Genomic DNA, 14,314 nt, shown 5'->3' on the forward strand with positions numbered 1-14,314 from the left:
CGGGCCGGGCCGAGTGGCGTGCGTGCGTGCGTGCGTGGCTGTGGTCCTTGGTGTGCGCTGCGGTACAGTGCGTGTGTCTGCGGGGCCCTGGGCTCGCGTGGGCTCGGCGTCGGGTGGGTGGGTGGGCGGGCGGGCAGGGGGGCAGCGTTGACAGTGGCGGCGGGCGAGCGCCGGCAGCAGGCTCTTGGGGCTTTCCGGAGCGGCGGCCGTCGTCTACGGCCATACCACCCTGAACGCGCCCGATCTCGTCTGATCTCGGAAGCTAAGCAGGGTCGGGCCTGGTTAGTACTTGGATGGGAGACCGCCTGGGAATACCGGGTGCTGTAGGCTTTTTGGACTCCGCCCCGGCGTGTCCTCTCTTGCTTTTGGTCACTGTCAGGACCACAGCCGGCCCCTCGGGGACCAGAGACCCGGGCCCAGGGCAGTCCATCCCCACCCACACCCCACACTCGGGAGAGAGCACCCCGCCCCCCTCGTCCTCCTCGCATAGGACGAGGCTTGTATTGCCCATCACCGCTGGCTCCCGGAGCCCTCAGAGTGGGCACCGCCACACCACACCACACCACACCACACCACACCACACCACACCACACCGCACCTCCCTGCAGGGCTGGCTGGCTAGCTAGCTGGCAGAGGTTTGGAGGGGAGAGCCTGTCTCCATTTGCACCAAGCCCAGGATGCCCTCCAACACCCATCCGTCCCACCCATCCTGATCCAACACCGCACTTGGCTCCCACCTTGCACAGGCAGGGAGGGGGGTGGACAAGGCTACTCCATCCCTCGCCCTCGCCCACTCCCTCTCCGTGGGAGGAGTCCCGGAAGAACCCAGCCACCACCTGCCACTCTAGCCTGCCTCGGGAGGTCTAGGGAGCTCTGGGGGCCTGTGTCAGTGTGTCTGCTTGTGTCTTGTGTGTCTGGTGCGTGAGTTCATGCGCTGGTATGTGTGGGTGTGAGAGCACGCAAGAGACTGTTTGACGGGTGTGAGAGTGTGTGTGGCCATCCTGCCTTCTGCTAATGCGCCTCTGTATGTGTGTGTGTGTGTGTGTGTGTGTGTGTGTGTGTAGCATGAGGGCCCTTCCTGCATACTTGCTCTTATCAGCCAGTACACACAAGTGTGTGTGCCTGGGGGATTGGGTGGGTGTGCCAGCCCGCTAGTGTGGGAGTGCTGTGTGTATATGTGTGTGTATGTGTGATGGCATGTGTGCTTTGGGGCCTGGAAGCGCTCGCGCGGGTCCGCGCAGTGCGATCATGCTTGTGAGTGCGTGTGGATGTGCGTGTGTGCGCACGCACGCGTGTAACCGTTCGTCAAGTTCCCACTTCTGTGGATCAGTAGCGCGTCTGGGCCATCGCGCTTTCTCGCCCGGGGGCGCCCGCGAGCCCTTGCTCGTGTCGGGCGCAGGGTGCCCCTGTGTGGGTATTGTGTGTGCGCCCGCTCGCTCCAAAGGGAGGGCACGGACAGTGCCTGGCTCCAGGGCTAGCCTGTGCCGCTGGCTGTGGCTGTGCGGATGCTGGGTGGGATGGGATGCCAGCCATCCACAGTCAGTCGGATTCCCGTGCGTGTCCAGGCTGAGGGTCCCAGTCCGGGGCACGGGGAGGGACTGAGGGACTGACGGTGCCGTGAGCGAGGTGGGGCCCAGCGTCCCCGATTCCAGATTCCAGAAGCCGGACTGTCCTCCTCGTCCTCCTCGAGCGTCCAGGGCAAGAGGAGGTCACGCGTGGGTGGGTGGGTGGGTGGGTGGGTGAGGATGCTGGTCCAAGAACCTCCGGGGAGGGGAGGGGAGGGGAGTGGAGGGGAGGGGAGGAGTAGGAGAAGGAGAGGTCTCCGTGGGGCCAAGTCTGGCACTCACTGTCTGGGCCCGTGCTCCATGGGGAGGGCGGAGGAGGGCTGAAGGGGTTCGGGGAGGTTGTAGGCTGGCAGCGAGGGCTGGCGCGTGTGGGTGGGGCTCGGGCCGGGCCGAGTGGCGTGCGTGCGTGCGTGCGTGGCTGTGGTCCTTGGTGTGCGCTGCGGTACAGTGCGTGTGTCTGCGGGGCCCTGGGCTCGCGTGGGCTCGGCGTCGGGTGGGTGGGTGGGCGGGCGGGCAGGGGGGCAGCGTTGACAGTGGCGGCGGGCGAGCGCCGGCAGCAGGCTCTTGGGGCTTTCCGGAGCGGCGGCCGTCGTCTACGGCCATACCACCCTGAACGCGCCCGATCTCGTCTGATCTCGGAAGCTAAGCAGGGTCGGGCCTGGTTAGTACTTGGATGGGAGACCGCCTGGGAATACCGGGTGCTGTAGGCTTTTTGGACTCCGCCCCGGCGTGTCCTCTCTTGCTTTTGGTCACTGTCAGGACCACAGCCGGCCCCTCGGGGACCAGAGACCCGGGCCCAGGGCAGTCCATCCCCACCCACACCCCACACTCGGGAGAGAGCACCCCGCCCCCCTCGTCCTCCTCGCATAGGACGAGGCTTGTATTGCCCATCACCGCTGGCTCCCGGAGCCCTCAGAGTGGGCACCGCCACACCACACCACACCACACCACACCACACCGCACCTCCCTGCAGGGCTGGCTGGCTAGCTAGCTGGCAGAGGTTTGGAGGGGAGAGCCTGTCTCCATTTGCACCACGCCCAGGATGCCCTCCAACACCCATCCGTCCCACCCATCCTGATCCAACACCGCACTTGGCTCCCACCTTGCACAGGCAGGGAGGGGGGTGGACAAGGCTACTCCATCCCTCGCCCTCGCCCACTCCCTCTCCGTGGGAGGAGTCCCGGAAGAACCCAGCCACCACCTGCCACTCTAGCCTGCCTCGGGAGGTCTAGGGAGCTCTGGGGGCCTGTGTCAGTGTGTCTGCTTGTGTCTTGTGTCTGGTGCGTGGGTTCATGCGCTGGTATGTGTGGGTGTGAGAGCACGCAAGAGACTGTTTGACGGGTGTGAGAGTGTGTGTGGCCATCCTGCCTTCTGCTAATGCGCCTCTGTATGTGTGTGTGTGTGTGTGTGTGTGTGTGTGTGTGTAGCATGAGGGCCCTTCCTGCATACTTGCTCTTATCAGCCAGTACACACAAGTGTGTGTGCCTGGGGGATTGGGTGGGTGTGCCAGCCCGCTAGTGTGGGAGTGCTGTGTGTATATGTGTGTGTATGTGTGATGGCATGTGTGCTTTGGGGCCTGGAAGCGCTCGCGCGGGTCCGCGCAGTGCGATCATGCTTGTGAGTGCGTGTGGATGTGCGTGTGTGCGCACGCACGCGTGTAACCGTTCGTCAAGTTCCCACTTCTGTGGATCAGTAGCGCGTCTGGGCCATCGCGCTTTCTCGCCCGGGGGCGCCCGCGAGCCCTTGCTCGTGTCGGGCGCAGGGTGCCCCTGTGTGGGTATTGTGTGTGCGCCCGCTCGCTCCAAAGGGAGGGCACGGACAGTGCCTGGCTCCAGGGCTAGCCTGTGCCGCTGGCTGTGGCTGTGCGGATGCTGGGTGGGATGGGATGCCAGCCATCCACAGTCAGTCGGATTCCCGTGCGTGTCCAGGCTGAGGGTCCCAGTCCGGGGCACGGGGAGGGACTGAGGGACGGACGGTGCCGTGAGCGAGGTGGGGCCCAGCGTCCCCGATTCCAGATTCCAGAAGCCGGACTGTCCTCCTCGTCCTCCTCGAGCGTCCAGGGCAAGAGGAGGTCACGCGTGGGTGGGTGGGTGGGTGGGTGGGTGGGTGAGGATGCTGGTCCAAGAACCTCCGGGGAGGGGAGGGGAGGGGAGTGGAGGGGAGGGGAGGAGTAGGAGAAGGAGAGGTCTCCGTGGGGCCAAGTCTGGCACTCACTGTCTGGGCCCGTGCTCCATGGGGAGGGCGGAGGAGGGCTGAAGGGGTTCGGGGAGGTTGTAGGCTGGCAGCGAGGGCTGGCGCGTGTGGGTGGGGCTCGGGCCGGGCCGAGTGGCGTGCGTGCGTGCGTGCGTGGCTGTGGTCCTTGGTGTGCGCTGCGGTACAGTGCGTGTGTCTGCGGGGCCCTGGGCTCGCGTGGGCTCGGCGTCGGGTGGGTGGGTGGGCGGGCGGGCAGGGGGGCAGCGTTGACAGTGGCGGCGGGCGAGCGCCAGCAGCAGGCTCTTGGGGCTTTCCGGAGCGGCGGCCGTCGTCTACGGCCATACCACCCTGAACGCGCCCGATCTCGTCTGATCTCGGAAGCTAAGCAGGGTCGGGCCTGGTTAGTACTTGGATGGGAGACCGCCTGGGAATACCGGGTGCTGTAGGCTTTTTGGACTCCGCCCCGGCGTGTCCTCTCTTGCTTTTGGTCACTGTCAGGACCACAGCCGGCCCCTCGGGGACCAGAGACCCGGGCCCAGGGCAGTCCATCCCCACCCACACCCCACACTCGGGAGAGAGCACCCCGCCCCCCTCGTCCTCCTCGCATAGGACGAGGCTTGTATTGCCCATCACCGCTGGCTCCCGGAGCCCTCAGAGTGGGCACCGCCACACCACACCACACCACACCACACCACACCACACCACACCGCACCTCCCTGCAGGGCTGGCTGGCTAGCTAGCTGGCAGAGGTTTGGAGGGGAGAGCCTGTCTCCATTTGCACCAAGCCCAGGATGCCCTCCAACACCCACCCGTCCCACCCATCCTGATCCAACACCGCACTTGGCTCCCACCTTGCACAGGCAGGGAGGGGGGTGGACAAGGCTACTCCATCCCTCGCCCTCGCCCACTCCCTCTCCGTGGGAGGAGTCCCGGAAGAACCCAGCCACCACCTGCCACTCTAGCCTGCCTCGGGAGGTCTAGGGAGCTCTGGGGGCCTGTGTCAGTGTGTCTGCTTGTGTCTTGTGTCTGGTGCGTGAGTTCATGCGCTGGTATGTGTGGGTGTGAGAGCACGCAAGAGACTGTTTGACGGGTGTGAGAGTGTGTGTGGCCATCCTGCCTTCTGCTAATGCGCCTCTGTATGTGTGTGTGTGTGTGTGTGTGTGTGTGTGTGTAGCATGAGGGCCCTTCCTGCATACTTGCTCTTATCAGCCAGTACACACAAGTGTGTGTGCCTGGGGGATTGGGTGGGTGTGCCAGCCCGCTAGTGTGGGAGTGCTGTGTGTATATGTGTGTGTATGTGTGATGGCATGTGTGCTTTGGGGCCTGGAAGCGCTCGCGCGGGTCCGCGCAGTGCGATCATGCTTGTGAGTGCGTGTGGATGTGCGTGTGTGCGCACGCACGCGTGTAACCGTTCGTCAAGTTCCCACTTCTGTGGATCAGTAGCGCGTCTGGGCCATCGCGCTTTCTCGCCCGGGGGCGCCCGCGAGCCCTTGCTCGTGTCGGGCGCAGGGTGCCCCTGTGTGGGTATTGTGTGTGCGCCCGCTCGCTCCAAAGGGAGGGCACGGACAGTGCCTGGCTCCAGGGCTAGCCTGTGCCGCTGGCTGTGGCTGTGCGGATGCTGGGTGGGATGGGATGCCAGCCATCCACAGTCAGTCGGATTCCCGTGCGTGTCCAGGCTGAGGGTCCCAGTCCGGGGCACGGGGAGGGACTGAGGGACGGACGGTGCCGTGAGCGAGGTGGGGCCCAGCGTCCCCGATTCCAGATTCCAGAAGCCGGACTGTCCTCCTCGTCCTCCTCGAGCGTCCAGGGCAAGAGGAGGTCACGCGTGGGTGGGTGGGTGGGTGGGTGGGTGGGTGAGGATGCTGGTCCAAGAACCTCCGGGGAGGGGAGGGGAGGGGAGTGGAGGGGAGGGGAGGAGTAGGAGAAGGAGAGGTCTCCGTGGGGCCAAGTCTGGCACTCACTGTCTGGGCCCGTGCTCCATGGGGAGGGCGGAGGAGGGCTGAAGGGGTTCGGGGAGGTTGTAGGCTGGCAGCGAGGGCTGGCGCGTGTGGGTGGGGCTCGGGCCGGGCCGAGTGGCGTGCGTGCGTGCGTGCGTGGCTGTGGTCCTTGGTGTGCGCTGCGGTACAGTGCGTGTGTCTGCGGGGCCCTGGGCTCGCGTGGGCTCGGCGTCGGGTGGGTGGGTGGGCGGGCGGGCAGGGGGGCAGCGTTGACAGTGGCGGCGGGCGAGCGCCGGCAGCAGGCTCTTGGGGCTTTCCGGAGCGGCGGCCGTCGTCTACGGCCATACCACCCTGAACGCGCCCGATCTCGTCTGATCTCGGAAGCTAAGCAGGGTCGGGCCTGGTTAGTACTTGGATGGGAGACCGCCTGGGAATACCGGGTGCTGTAGGCTTTTTGGACTCCGCCCCGGCGTGTCCTCTCTTGCTTTTGGTCACTGTCAGGACCACAGCCGGCCCCTCGGGGACCAGAGACCCGGGCCCAGGGCAGTCCATCCCCACCCACACCCCACACTCGGGAGAGAGCACCCCGCCCCCCTCGTCCTCCTCGCATAGGACGAGGCTTGTATTGCCCATCACCGCTGGCTCCCGGAGCCCTCAGAGTGGGCACCGCCACACCACACCACACCACACCACACCACACCGCACCTCCCTGCAGGGCTGGCTGGCTAGCTAGCTGGCAGAGGTTTGGAGGGGAGAGCCTGTCTCCATTTGCACCACGCCCAGGATGCCCTCCAACACCCATCCGTCCCACCCATCCTGATCCAACACCGCACTTGGCTCCCACCTTGCACAGGCAGGGAGGGGGGTGGACAAGGCTACTCCATCCCTCGCCCTCGCCCACTCCCTCTCCGTGGGAGGAGTCCCGGAAGAACCCAGCCACCACCTGCCACTCTAGCCTGCCTCGGGAGGTCTAGGGAGCTCTGGGGGCCTGTGTCAGTGTGTCTGCTTGTGTCTTGTGTCTGGTGCGTGGGTTCATGCGCTGGTATGTGTGGGTGTGAGAGCACGCAAGAGACTGTTTGACGGGTGTGAGAGTGTGTGTGGCCATCCTGCCTTCTGCTAATGCGCCTCTGTATGTGTGTGTGTGTGTGTGTGTGTGTGTAGCATGAGGGCCCTTCCTGCATACTTGCTCTTATCAGCCAGTACACACAAGTGTGTGTGCCTGGGGGATTGGGTGGGTGTGCCAGCCCGCTAGTGTGGGAGTGCTGTGTGTATATGTGTGTGTATGTGTGATGGCATGTGTGCTTTGGGGCCTGGAAGCGCTCGCGCGGGTCCGCGCAGTGCGATCATGCTTGTGAGTGCGTGTGGATGTGCGTGTGTGCGCACGCACGCGTGTAACCGTTCGTCAAGTTCCCACTTCTGTGGATCAGTAGCGCGTCTGGGCCATCGCGCTTTCTCGCCCGGGGGCGCCCGCGAGCCCTTGCTCGTGTCGGGCGCAGGGTGCCCCTGTGTGGGTATTGTGTGTGCGCCCGCTCGCTCCAAAGGGAGGGCACGGACAGTGCCTGGCTCCAGGGCTAGCCTGTGCCGCTGGCTGTGGCTGTGCGGATGCTGGGTGGGATGGGATGCCAGCCATCCACAGTCAGTCGGATTCCCGTGCGTGTCCAGGCTGAGGGTCCCAGTCCGGGGCACGGGGAGGGACTGAGGGACGGACGGTGCCGTGAGCGAGGTGGGGCCCAGCGTCCCCGATTCCAGATTCCAGAAGCCGGACTGTCCTCCTCGTCCTCCTCGAGCGTCCAGGGCAAGAGGAGGTCACGCGTGGGTGGGTGGGTGGGTGGGTGGGTGGGTGAGGATGCTGGTCCAAGAACCTCCGGGGAGGGGAGGGGAGGGGAGTGGAGGGGAGGGGAGGAGTAGGAGAAGGAGAGGTCTCCGTGGGGCCAAGTCTGGCACTCACTGTCTGGGCCCGTGCTCCATGGGGAGGGCGGAGGAGGGCTGAAGGGGTTCGGGGAGGTTGTAGGCTGGCAGCGAGGGCTGGCGCGTGTGGGTGGGGCTCGGGCCGGGCCGAGTGGCGTGCGTGCGTGCGTGCGTGGCTGTGGTCCTTGGTGTGCGCTGCGGTACAGTGCGTGTGTCTGCGGGGCCCTGGGCTCGCGTGGGCTCGGCGTCGGGTGGGTGGGGTGGGCGGGCGGGCAGGGGGGCAGCGTTGACAGTGGCGGCGGGCGAGCGCCGGCAGCAGGCTCTTGGGGCTTTCCGGAGCGGCGGCCGTCGTCTACGGCCATACCACCCTGAACGCGCCCGATCTCATCTGATCTCGGAAGCTAAGCAGGGTCGGGCCTGGTTAGTACTTGGATGGGAGACCGCCTGGGAATACCGGGTGCTGTAGGCTTTTTGGACTCCGCCCCGGCGTGTCCTCTCTTGCTTTTGGTCACTGTCAGGACCACAGCCGGCCCCTCGGGGACCAGAGACCCGGGCCCAGGGCAGTCCATCCCCACCCACACCCCACACTCGGGAGAGAGCACCCCGCCCCCCTCGTCCTCCTCGCATAGGACGAGGCTTGTATTGCCCATCACCGCTGGCTCCCGGAGCCCTCAGAGTGGGCACCGCCACACCACACCACACCACACCACACCACACCACACCACACCACACCGCACCTCCCTGCAGGGCTGGCTGGCTAGCTAGCTGGCAGAGGTTTGGAGGGGAGAGCCTGTCTCCATTTGCACCAAGCCCAGGATGCCCTCCAACACCCATCCGTCCCACCCATCCTGATCCAACACCGCACTTGGCTCCCACCTTGCACAGGCAGGGAGGGGGGTGGACAAGGCTACTCCATCCCTCGCCCTCGCCCACTCCCTCTCCGTGGGAGGAGTCCCGGAAGAACCCAGCCACCACCTGCCACTCTAGCCTGCCTCGGGAGGTCTAGGGAGCTCTGGGGGCCTGTGTCAGTGTGTCTGCTTGTGTCTTGTGTGTCTGGTGCGTGAGTTCATGCGCTGGTATGTGTGGGTGTGAGAGCACGCAAGAGACTGTTTGACGGGTGTGAGAGTGTGTGTGGCCATCCTGCCTTCTGCTAATGCGCCTCTGTATGTGTGTGTGTGTGTGTGTGTGTGTGTGTGTGTAGCATGAGGGCCCTTCCTGCATACTTGCTCTTATCAGCCAGTACACACAAGTGTGTGTGCCTGGGGGATTGGGTGGGTGTGCCAGCCCGCTAGTGTGGGAGTGCTGTGTGTATATGTGTGTGTATGTGTGATGGCATGTGTGCTTTGGGGCCTGGAAGCGCTCGCGCGGGTCCGCGCAGTGCGATCATGCTTGTGAGTGCGTGTGGATGTGCGTGTGTGCGCACGCACGCGTGTAACCGTTCGTCAAGTTCCCACTTCTGTGGATCAGTAGCGCGTCTGGGCCATCGCGCTTTCTCGCCCGGGGGCGCCCGCGAGCCCTTGCTCGTGTCGGGCGCAGGGTGCCCCTGTGTGGGTATTGTGTGTGCGCCCGCTCGCTCCAAAGGGAGGGCACGGACAGTGCCTGGCTCCAGGGCTAGCCTGTGCCGCTGGCTGTGGCTGTGCGGATGCTGGGTGGGATGGGATGCCAGCCATCCACAGTCAGTCGGATTCCCGTGCGTGTCCAGGCTGAGGGTCCCAGTCCGGGGCACGGGGAGGGACTGAGGGACGGACGGTGCCGTGAGCGAGGTGGGGCCCAGCGTCCCCGATTCCAGATTCCAGAAGCCGGACTGTCCTCCTCGTCCTCCTCGAGCGTCCAGGGCAAGAGGAGGTCACGCGTGGGTGGGTGGGTGGGTGGGTGGGTGGGTGAGGATGCTGGTCCAAGAACCTCCGGGGAGGGGAGGGGAGGGGAGTGGAGGGGAGGGGAGGAGTAGGAGAAGGAGAGGTCTCCGTGGGGCCAAGTCTGGCACTCACTGTCTGGGCCCGTGCTCCATGGGGAGGGCGGAGGAGGGCTGAAGGGGTTCGGGGAGGTTGTAGGCTGGCAGCGAGGGCTGGCGCGTGTGGGTGGGGCTCGGGCCGGGCCGAGTGGCGTGCGTGCGTGCGTGCGTGGCTGTGGTCCTTGGTGTGCGCTGCGGTACAGTGCGTGTGTCTGCGGGGCCCTGGGCTCGCGTGGGCTCGGCGTCGGGTGGGTGGGTGGGCGGGCGGGCAGGGGGGCAGCGTTGACAGTGGCGGCGGGCGAGCGCCGGCAGCAGGCTCTTGGGGCTTTCCGGAGCGGCGGCCGTCGTCTACGGCCATACCACCCTGAACGCGCCCGATCTCGTCTGATCTCGGAAGCTAAGCAGGGTCGGGCCTGGTTAGTACTTGGATGGGAGACCGCCTGGGAATACCGGGTGCTGTAGGCTTTTTGGACTCCGCCCCGGCGTGTCCTCTCTTGCTTTTGGTCACTGTCAGGACCACAGCCGGCCCCTCGGGGACCAGAGACCCGGGCCCAGGGCAGTCCATCCCCACCCACACCCCACACTCGGGAGAGAGCACCCCGCCCCCCTCGTCCTCCTCGCATAGGACGAGGCTTGTATTGCCCATCACCGCTGGCTCCCGGAGCCCTCAGAGTGGGCACCGCCACACCACACCACACCACACCACACCACACCACACCACACCGCACCTCCCTGCAGGGCTGGCTGGCTAGCTAGCTGGCAGAGGTTTGGAGGGGAGAGCCTGTCTCCATTTGCACCAAGCCCAGGATGCCCTCCAACACCCATCCGTCCCACCCATCCTGATCCAACACCGCACTTGGCTCCCACCTTGCACAGGCAGGGAGGGGGGTGGACAAGGCTACTCCATCCCTCGCCATCGCCCACTCCCTCTCCGTGGGAGGAGTCCCGGAAGAACCCAGCCACCACCTGCCACTCTAGCCTGCCTCGGGAGGTCTAGGGAGCTCTGGGGGCCTGTGTCAGTGTGTCTGCTTGTGTCTTGTGTCTGGTGCGTGAGTTCATGCGCTGGTATGTGTGGGTGTGAGAGCACGCAAGAGACTGTTTGACGGGTGTGAGAGTGTGTGTGGCCATCCTGCCTTCTGCTAATGCGCCTCTGTATGTGTGTGTGTGTGTGTGTGTGTGTGTGTGTGTAGCATGAGGGCCCTTCCTGCATACTTGCTCTTATCAGCCAGTACACACAAGTGTGTGTGCCTGGGGGATTGGGTGGGTGTGCCAGCCCGCTAGTGTGGGAGTGCTGTGTGTATATGTGTGTGTATGTGTGATGGCATGTGTGCTTTGGGGCCTGGAAGCGCTCGCGCGGGTCCCGCGCAGTGCGATCATGCTTGTGAGTGCGTGTGGATGTGCGTGTGTGCGCACGCACGCGTGTAACCGTTCGTCAAGTTCCCACTTCTGTGGATCAGTAGCGCGTCTGGGCCATCGCGCTTTCTCGCCCGGGGGGCGCCCGCGAGCCCTTGCTCGTGTCGGGCGCAGGGTGCCCCTGTGTGGGTATTGTGTGTGCGCCCCGCTCGCTCCAAAGGGAGGGCACGGACAGTGCCTGGCTCCAGGGCTAGCCTGTGCCGCTGGCTGTGGCTGTGCGGATGCTGGGTGGGATGGGATGCCAGCCATCCACAGTCAGTCGGATTCCCGTGCGTGTCCAGGCTGAGGGTCCCAGTCCGGGGGCACGGGGAGGGACTGAGGGACGGACGGTGCCGTGAGCGAGGTGGGGCCCAGCGTCCCCGATTCCAGATTCCAGAAGCCGGACTGTCCTCCTCGTCCTCCTCGAGCGTCCAGGGCAAGAGGAGGTCACGCGTGGGTGGGTGGGTGGGTGGGTGGGTGGGTGAGGATGCTGGTCCAAGAACCTCCGGGGAGGGGAGGGGAGGGGAGTGGAGGGGAGGGGAGGAGTAGGAGAAGGAGAGGTCTCCGTGGGGCCAAGTCTGCACTCACTGTCTGGGCCCGTGCTCCATGGGGAGGGCGGAGGAGGGGCTGAAGGGGTTCGGGGAGGTTGTAGGCTGGCAGCGAGGGCTGGCGCGTGTGGGTGGGGCTCGGGCCGGGGCCGAGTGGCGTGCGTGCGTGCGTGCGTGGCTGTGGTCCTTGGTGTGCGCTGCGGTACAGTGCGTGTGTCTGCGGGGCCCTGGGCTCGCGTGGGCTCGGCGTCGGGTGGGTGGGTGGGCGGGCGGGCAGGGGGGCAGCGTTGACAGTGGCGGCGGGCGAGCGCCGGCAGCAGGCTCTTGGGGCTTTCCGGAGCGGCGGCCGTCGTCTACGGCCATACCACCCTGAACGCGCCCGATCTCGTCTGATCTCGGAAGCTAAGCAGGGTCGGGCCTGGTTAGTACTTGGATGGGAGACCGCCTGGGAATACCGGGTGCTGTAGGCTTTTTGGACTCCGCCCCGGCGTGTCCTCTCTTGCTTTTGGTCACTGTCAGGACCACAGCCGGCCCCTCGGGGACCAGAGACCCGGGCCCAGGGCAGTCCATCCCCACCCACACCCCACACTCGGGAGAGAGCACCCCGCCCCCCTCGTCCTCCTCGCATAGGACGAGGCTTGTATTGCCCATCACCGCTGGCTCCCGGAGCCCTCAGAGTGGGCACCGCCACACCACACCACACCACACCACACCACACCACACCACACCGCACCTCCCTGCAGGGCTGGCTGGCTAGCTAGCTGGCAGAGGTTTGGAGGGGAGAGCCTGTCTCCATTTGCACCAAGCCCAGGATGCCCTCCAACACCCATCCGTCCCACCCATCCTGATCCAACACCGCACTTGGCTCCCACCTTGCACAGGCAGGGAGGGGGGTGGACAAGGCTACTCCATCCCTCGCCCTCGCCCACTCCCTCTCCGTGGGAGGAGTCCCGGAAGAACCCAGCCACCACCTGCCACTCTAGCCTGCCTCGGGAGGTCTAGGGAGCTCTGGGGGCCTGTGTCAGTGTGTCTGCTTGTGTCTTGTGTCTGGTGCGTGGGTTCATGCGCTGGTATGTGTGGGTGTGAGAGCACGCAAGAGACTGTTTGACGGGTGTGAGAGTGTGTGTGGCCATCCTGCCTTCTGCTAATGCGCCTCTGTATGTGTGTGTGTGTGTGTGTGTGTGTGTGTGTGTAGCATGAGGGCCCTTCCTGCATACTTGCTCTTATCAGCCAGTACACACAAGTGTGTGTGCCTGGGGGATTGGGTGGGTGTGCCAGCCCGCTAGTGTGGGAGTGCTGTGTGTATATGTGTGTGTATGTGTGATGGCATGTGTGCTTTGGGGCCTGGAAGCGCTCGCGCGGGTCCGCGCAGTGCGATCATGCTTGTGAGTGCGTGTGGATGTGCGTGTGTGCGCACGCACGCGTGTAACCGTTCGTCAAGTTCCCACTTCTGTGGATCAGTAGCGCGTCTGGGCCATCGCGCTTTCTCGCCCGGGGGCGCCCGCGAGCCCTTGCTCGTGTCTGGCGCAGGGTGCCCCTGTGTGGGTATTGTGTGTGCGCCCGCTCGCTCCAAAGGGAGGGCACGGACAGTGCCTGGCTCCAGGGCTAGCCTGTGCCGCTGGCTGTGGCTGTGCGGATGCTGGGTGGGATGGGATGCCAGCCATCCACAGTCAGTCGGATTCCCGTGCGTGTCCAGCCTGAGGGTCCCAGTCCGGGGCACGGGGAGGGACTGAGGGACGGACGGTGCCGTGAGCGAGGTGGGGCCCAGCGTCCCCGATTCCAGATTCCAGAAGCCGGACTGTCCTCCTCGTCCTCCTCGAGCGTCCAGGGCAAGAGGAGGTCACGCGTGGGTGGGTGGGTGGGTGGGTGGGTGGGTGAGGATGCTGGTCCAAGAACCTCCGGGGAGGGGGAGGGGAGGGGAGTGGAGGGGAGGGGAGGAGTAGGAGAAGGAGAGGTCTCCGTGGGGCCAAGTCTGGCACTCACTGTCTGGGCCCGTGCTCCATGGGGAGGGCGGAGGAGGGCTGAAGGGGTTCGGGGAGGTTGTAGGCTGGCAGCGAGGGCTGGCGCGTGTGGGTGGGGGCTCGGGCCGGGCCGAGTGGCGTGCGTGCGTGCGTGCGTGGCTGTGGTCCTTGGTGTGTGCGCTGCGGTACAGTGCGTGTGTCTGCGGGGCCCTGGGCTCGCGTGGGCTCGGCGTCGGGTGGGTGGGTGGGCGGGCGGGCAGGGGGGGCAGCGTTGACAGTGGCGGCGGGCGAGCGCCGGCAGCAGGCTCTTGGGGCTTTCCGGAGCGGCGGCCGTCGTCTACGGCCATACCACCCTGAACGCGCCCGATCTCGTCTGATCTCGGAAGCTAAGCAGGGTCGGGCCTGGTTAGTACTTGGATGGGAGACCGCCTGGGAATACCGGGTGCTGTAGGCTTTTTGGACTCCGCCCCGGCGTGTCCTCTCTTGCTTTTGGTCACTGTCAGGACCACAGCCGGCCCCTCGGGGACCAGAGACCCGGGCCCAGGGCAGTCCATCCCCACCCACACCCCACACTCGGGAGAGAGCACCCCGCCCCCCTCGTCCTCCTCGCATAGGACGAGGCTTGTATTGCCCATCACCGCTGGCTCCCGGAGCCCTCAGAGTGGGCACCGCCACACCACACCACACCACACCACACCACACCACACCACACCACACCGCACCTCCCTGCAGGGCTGGCTGGCTAGCTAGCTGGCAGAGGTTTGGAGGGGAGAGCCTGTCTCCATTTGCACCAAGCCCAGGATGCCCTCCAACACCCATCCGTCCCACCCATCCTGATCCAACACCGCACTTGGCTCCC

At 65.7% G+C, this 14,314-nt stretch overlaps 8 non-coding genes across 8 annotated transcripts; all 8 read left to right on the forward strand.

The window, feature by feature from the left end:
• The first annotated feature begins 211 nt into the window (after nt 1-211).
• On the forward strand, nt 212-330 carry LOC127672179 (5S ribosomal RNA). Its single transcript, XR_007974842.1, has one exon. It is a non-coding gene; the product is annotated as a 5S ribosomal RNA (ribosomal RNA).
• Nucleotides 331-2,156: 1,826 nt separating this feature from the next.
• Nucleotides 2,157-2,275, forward strand: LOC127672180 (5S ribosomal RNA). Its single transcript, XR_007974844.1, has one exon. It is a non-coding gene; the product is annotated as a 5S ribosomal RNA (ribosomal RNA).
• A 1,813-nt stretch (nt 2,276-4,088) lies between these two features.
• Nucleotides 4,089-4,207, forward strand: LOC127672182 (5S ribosomal RNA). Its single transcript, XR_007974846.1, has one exon. It is a non-coding gene; the product is annotated as a 5S ribosomal RNA (ribosomal RNA).
• Nucleotides 4,208-6,028: 1,821 nt separating this feature from the next.
• LOC127672183 (5S ribosomal RNA) lies at nt 6,029-6,147 on the forward strand. The gene has a single exon (XR_007974847.1). It is a non-coding gene; the product is annotated as a 5S ribosomal RNA (ribosomal RNA).
• Nucleotides 6,148-7,953: 1,806 nt separating this feature from the next.
• Nucleotides 7,954-8,072, forward strand: LOC127672175 (5S ribosomal RNA). The gene has a single exon (XR_007974838.1). It is a non-coding gene; the product is annotated as a 5S ribosomal RNA (ribosomal RNA).
• A 1,828-nt stretch (nt 8,073-9,900) lies between these two features.
• On the forward strand, nt 9,901-10,019 carry LOC127672184 (5S ribosomal RNA). Its single transcript, XR_007974848.1, has one exon. It is a non-coding gene; the product is annotated as a 5S ribosomal RNA (ribosomal RNA).
• Nucleotides 10,020-11,845: 1,826 nt separating this feature from the next.
• On the forward strand, nt 11,846-11,964 carry LOC127672186 (5S ribosomal RNA). Its single transcript, XR_007974849.1, has one exon. It is a non-coding gene; the product is annotated as a 5S ribosomal RNA (ribosomal RNA).
• Nucleotides 11,965-13,790: 1,826 nt separating this feature from the next.
• LOC127672187 (5S ribosomal RNA) lies at nt 13,791-13,909 on the forward strand. The gene has a single exon (XR_007974850.1). It is a non-coding gene; the product is annotated as a 5S ribosomal RNA (ribosomal RNA).
• The last annotated feature ends 405 nt before the right edge of the window (nt 13,910-14,314 follow it).

This window comes from Apodemus sylvaticus, chromosome 21, assembly GCF_947179515.1.
Source record: "Apodemus sylvaticus chromosome 21, mApoSyl1.1, whole genome shotgun sequence".
Lineage (NCBI taxonomy): Eukaryota > Metazoa > Chordata > Mammalia > Rodentia > Muridae > Apodemus > Apodemus sylvaticus.